The 6,135-nt window shown below is 39.7% G+C and overlaps 1 protein-coding gene across 3 annotated transcripts in view; it reads right to left on the reverse strand.

Annotated features, from left to right (window-relative positions):
* PKNOX1 (PBX/knotted 1 homeobox 1) overlaps positions 1 to 5,465 on the reverse strand; it is a 149,901-nt gene extending 144,436 nt beyond the window's left edge. For 2 of the 3 annotated variants that reach the window (XM_074300550.1, XM_074300549.1), the window contains exon 1: positions 5,123 to 5,237. The gene's annotated coding sequence lies outside the window, so the exon portion shown is untranslated. Of the gene's footprint in view, positions 1 to 5,122 lie in introns of all 3 variants that reach the window. The other variant, XM_074300548.1, reaches the window with a different exon arrangement.
* Positions 5,466 to 6,135: the final 670 nt, after the last annotated feature.

The raw sequence follows: 6,135 nt of genomic DNA on the forward strand, positions 1-6,135 counted from the left end.
GAAAACTAGGGGGAAGGGTTCAGAAAGTCAGTAGAATTGATTCTAAGAAAATCTAGCTCCTTGAGACCAGGAATTATCTGAAGTCAGTTTTTGAATTTTCCAAGCTTAACACAGATCCTGGCATTTTATGTATTTAATAAATGTTTGGGAAAATAGAACATAAAACTGAAATTGTGTTCCTCTTCCAACACTGCTTCTACAAAACCATGTTACTAATCAGTTTACTAGCAAATTTTTGACAATTTCTTAATTTTGTTATTTAAAAAAAACAACAACATGTAAGATCCTGTCCAAATATGCTAAAAAAACAAAAAACAAAAAACAAAAACAACCTTAATAAAGTGGTTTGTATCACCTTAAAGTAGAAAAAAACACTTCTAAAAACTACAATATTATATTTTATTGCACTTTAACAGAGATTGAATTTTTTAACAACTGAAGTTTCGTGGCAACCCTGTATTGAGCAAATATACCAGTGCCTTTTTCCAACAGCACATGCTCACATTGTGTCTGTGTGACATTTAGCAATTCTCACAATATTTTAAACTTTTTTATTATTATATCTGTCATGGTGATCTGTGATCAATAAATGATCTCTGATATTAGTATTATAATTGTTTTGGGTTGCTACAAACCATGCCTATATTAAGATGGTAAACTTAATTCACAAATGTTGTTATATGCATATACATTTTACATTTAATATACATATGTATCTATGTGTGTATATGCATCTTATATATCTGTGATGTAAAACTTGTCTAATCTACAAATATCTATGGCCACTTCTGTAGATTACTTAACCTAAAGATTTATGTGGATCAAGGAATTCTTAAGACTAGCCATAATTTTTTCTCCTGACTTTCAATATGAAGATAAATTAAAACATATTTGTATAAAATAAATCTATTTAAAATAATTTTAGGGTTAATATTAGTCACAAAGACAATATTACTAGGTATTGCCCATAACCTTACATCCAATATCAATATGTGGTAGTTCAAGAACTTATTATCAACTGAAGAGCAACTGAAATACCCATTTGCTTTCTGGTGACTTGTGAGTTCTCTAAGAAAAAAAATTGCTGTTCTCCATCTCAAAATACTTCCTCCACAAATTGTGATATCTGAATGTAACAATATTAATATGCCACCAAAAAAAAAAAAAAATGACAAAAATAATTTCAGAGAAACCCAGCAAGATTCTTAACTGATGCAAAGTAAAATGAGCAGAATCAAAAGAACTATATATTTATGACAATACTGGACAGAAAAATACATTTGAAAGACTTAAGGTCTTTCAATGATCATGATCCACAATTCCTGGAACATGTTATTTGTTACATTTTTTTTTCTTTTTCCTTGGAGGGGGAAAGGGGAGTTGTTACAAGGATTGCCTTCTCTCCCTACCTCAAAAAATGGGGAAAAGTGATTCTTGAAAAAAATTTTATGCACTGAAGAGAACAGAAGGAATGCCAGAATGAAACACAGCCAAACAAAACAGCTTGGGAAGTTATATGATGAATTATATAATTAAAAGAAAAAGCAAGCTGTACTTTAGTTTTATATATAATCCTCTTTTTTGTTGTTCTTTTGATTTAATGGTTAAGAATAAAAAACATCAAATCACTTACTTAATGGAAGACATATCACACCAAGTTTTTAAAAATACAGTCTATAATATAGTGAACCACCTTCCAGAAAAAGTGGTGTTCTGCAAGAATGAGGTATATTTTATCAAAAAAAAATTTTCTGTTACAGGGGAAATGCTTCCCCTTTTTAAAGATGATCATTGAGAAGTACCAGAAATTATTTTCAAAAATCAATATGCTTTTTTGTGTAGAAAAAGGGGAACAGTTTCACTCCTTTCCTGTTTCCTACTAACATGTTCAGAAATACCCCCAACCTTTAAAAATCTCTACTTTTCCATTTCCCCCCACTTTGACTGTTAAACTGATTCCTTTACTCCACCTCCCAACTATCTCTTCCCTTCTCTACCCCTAGACATCTGACTTCTTAAAGAATTATAGGGAAACTCTACTCTTCAAAGTTACCAATAATCAGTTAATTGCTCATGGTCTCTCAATCTTCCAGACCTCTTAAGAAGTTTTTGATATGGTGGAGAGGTTAATGGCAGAGAGAGGATAAATTCTGTTTTGAAGCAGATAGTAATGCAAGATTGGACTGGAACTTGGGAAAGAGACTAGGGCTGCATGTCTGGATCTCTACATAAAAATAATTAAATCTGTAGGAACTAATGAGATCACTAACAGAAAAAGTATAGATAAAGAATTTAGGATAGAATCTTGATGGACAACCACAATGGGGATGGAAGGTCATGCATGATAAGGATGACAAACATAAGAAATTAATAATGTGGAAAAAAGAAGGAAAAGAGAGGAGTGGAAGAAAAGAGGAGGGAGGAAGACAGAGACAGAAGACAACCATCTCAAAAAAAAAAATAATAAATAATATCCAAAAGGAGATAACAGTCAACAGTATCAGCTGTTGTAGTCAAAAAGGATAACAATCAAGTCATATTTTGAGAAATTTAGAAGTCACTAATTGATAGCGAGTGTGGAGTTGGTGTTGCTTTTTCTCAGAAAAGGATAAAAAGACTATTGTGAACTGACTCAGTTACAAAAACAGAAGAAAATAATATAAACATGACAACAGAAATGGAAAGGGTAATTTACCAAGCTTGGTTTAAAAAAAAAAAAAAAGCTATATACAAATATCTTTCCAATTTTTTAAAAATTTAGCAGGGAACATAAGTATTAAATACTATATAAATTCAATTTTTTGATGTAATGCTTAATTTTTCAAATTGTTCTTTTCTCTTTCTTCTCCTTTTCATTATTTAAAGATGCTTTAACTCACTAATATAAAATTGTTGAAAAGATGTCGGCCTGCATTGGTAGAAAGAACAGACCCAGTTCCAATTCTTTTGAGGTAAGGGAGTGCTGTGGGAGGGGACACAATAGATATTTTAAATAACAAAATATATCAATTAAAATTTATTCAAAAAAATTATGAGTGACTTTTAAAAGAGTTTGTTGAATGGATGAGTTAGGAAGCCACTCTTAAAATGAGAAATGAGAGGATTTAAGGTGGAGCTAGCACGAGTCACATTTTTCAAGGAGTTAAATAGGATTAACAATTTGGAACACTGATAAGCTAGTGAAGATTTTAGAAAATTTGTCATTAATAGAGAAAAAAATCAGTAGATAAAGTAGATATTCAGTTAAAGAAGAAAAGGATATTGAGATTGAGGGAAAATGTGAAGGGTTTAGCCCTTGAAAGGTTTAGAAGACATTGAAGCATCAAAAAAGAGCTAAACTTGGGAGTCAGGAAGATTCCAAGGTTCAAAATCCTTTCTGCCATATTTATTAGTAATAAATGGCAGTTCAAGTCATTTAACCTGTCTGAGCTGTTTTCTCACCTGCAAAAATGGGGATACAAATGTGGTGCCTGCTTTTGAGTTGTTATGAGGTCTGAGATCTATGCACTTTAGAACTTCCTAAAATATATTTAAATGTCAGGTATTATTGCTTTGCAGGTTCAGAAATGTCAGCCCTGCAAAGATGACGAAAATTATCAAATTCTATTTGGAATAATAACTAAACATTGCTAACTTTCCCTCGAACTATTCTATGCTTCCACTGATTAGTGACTAATTTGGATTCTAAAATCTAAGCTCTCTTTAAGGGGCCTATTGAACATTTTAATTTGTGTAAGGCATGAGGTACAGAGCTTTTAAAATTATTCGTTTTTAATGATCTGACTCGGTTAAAAAAATGGTATTTGGAAAATTGTGAGCAAATAATCGTGCAAGATGCATCGAAATTTCCAAGTTTATGGTCAATTCACAGGTTTAGTATATTTATATTTTTATTGTGATTAACCACATTTTGACCACCAGATTCCCAACTAGTGCAAACTTTTGGTGATGGGGAACAAATTGCACATCTCACAACATGCAATGTGAGAGCTAATGCTCTGAGAAGAGAGAAGGCCTCAGAAAATCCAAACTAAATTGCAATCTGTCCCATGCAAAAGTCGGAAAGCCAGATATTTTATTTGCCAGATATGACTGCTGCTCATAATCATTAACACAGCAGAAAGGGAGGAAAAAAAGAAAAACCCTCACAAAACTGGCGCATCCAAATCATCCATACACAAGCCTGGAAGATGATTCCCACCTCCCTTTCCCTTCTTCCAGAGTCTTCCCTGCCCCCATCCTTGGAGCAGGAGCCGCCGCCATCTTCAACTCTTCCTTCCTCCATTACACAACCTCTTCTCCCCACTGCCCTCCGCCGTCCTCCAGCCTCTTTTCCCCCCCTACCCCTCAAAAACCACCCCAATGCCTAAAAAGCTGCACCAAAGTGGGTCAGCGGAAGTATCAGAGATGGAGCTTCTCGCCCAACCAGTCCCTTTAAACCGTTTTGCTCCCCAACACCTTCCAAAAGAGTCTCCCCCCAGGCCCGCGCACCCCACGGCAGACGCGAGGAAGACCGCTCGACTGGAGGCGGCGGCCAGCAGCCACCAGCTTCCACCCCGGCTCCCTCGGCCTCTCCTCCCTCGTCCCTTCCTCCTCCTTCGCCAGCTCCCTCCCGCCGTGCTCCACACCCCGCAGCGCGGACAAGCGCGCCTCCCCATGCCCCCTCCCCAGTTCTGCCCTCCCCTCTCCTGCCGTCCGCCTCCCCCTTTTCCCCGCCCCGTGCAGGAGCGCGCGCAGTGCTCCACAAGGGACGGTTTAGGAGCGCGCGCCTCGCAGCGGGGCCCAGCGCGGCGGCTCCTTCCAGAAATTTCCTCCTCCATAAACTCACGTATTAAAACAAATACTGTTTAAACCCTATCAAGATTGCAGGGTGGACCACCTCCCTCAGCCTTTTCCTCCCCCCTCCTTTCTGGTCCCTCCTGCATTCAAACGTGCCCCCCCCTCCCCTTCCCCGTCTCTGCTCCATGCCCTTGGGCGCGGTTTATGTGGCATCTCTTCTCCCCACGAACGACCTGGGCGGCAGTAGTGGGGCGGCGGCAGGGAGGCCGGTGTGATTGATAGGGACGGCGGAGAGCGGCGGCGGCGGCGGCGGCGGCGGCGGAGCGGTTGAGTGACAGCTTACCTGGGTGCCAATCTTCATCACACTGACAAGCGGCTGCAGCAATCGGGACCCGCAGTGCCGCACCCGCGTCCAACCGTCACGCCGACGCCGGGCCACGCGACACAGCCTCATTCAATGGAAGGAGGGCTACGCCGACGCTCACCTTATCAATATTCAAAGAAGAGGCGGGGCCCTCGCAGAAAGGGCTCCTCCCACCCCGTGAGTCTACGTGAAAGGGGTGGGAACTCTGGGGGAAGGGGCGGGCTGGGAGGGAGTTCTGAACGCATCCTTCCCTTTCTAGGCTCCCCTGCCCCTCCCCCCTCCGCCTCCAAGTTTAAGATTAACAGGCCACGCCCTCAGTTATGGTTTTTTTTTTGCTACGCAGCGAGGGAGGAGCCTTTGGCCACGCCCACTCCTTGTCTGGCCAAAGTTCGGAAAATTTGGAAAATGTTATTTGTTGGATGGGTAATGAAATACTGACTCGTCCGTACTGACTCTCTCCTTCTCTAATCGCAATCTCCTGGCTAGCAGGCGGGTTTGTGCAAAGGCATAGAGAGAAGGCGGTCCTTAGGTGGATGAAAACTTCCTCCTCATACGGTAGAAGGGGACTAAAAAGGAGAGATACACTGCTCTCTCCCAAGCGCAGAATTCCATCCTCTTAAAAGAGTTGATTAGCTTTGTTTTCCCCCATCATCAACTCAAGTTGTGATGCATATTAACCTAGCAATCTTTCACAAATTATTGCAGATTCCTTAAAAATTCAAGGTTTGAGATGACACCACCACAAAATTGAAGAGGAATTGTGAGAACCTTGCTGTTCCAATTTTGTGCTGTTTCTTCTTCAGAGATTGAGGATTAAAATGGCTATCTTGTCCAACCTTTAACTGAAAAAAGAATCCTATTTATGAGACAAGTGGGCCAGCCAAAGACCTCCTGAGGAGGAGGAGATGACACTATAGGAAGTGTTTCCTCACCTGAAGCCTCAGTTTCCCCCTTTACAATCTCTGCCCATTATTCCTGTATTTATCTACTGC

Source organism: Sminthopsis crassicaudata, chromosome 3, assembly GCF_048593235.1.
Source record: "Sminthopsis crassicaudata isolate SCR6 chromosome 3, ASM4859323v1, whole genome shotgun sequence".
Classification (NCBI taxonomy): Eukaryota; Metazoa; Chordata; class Mammalia; order Dasyuromorphia; family Dasyuridae; genus Sminthopsis; species Sminthopsis crassicaudata.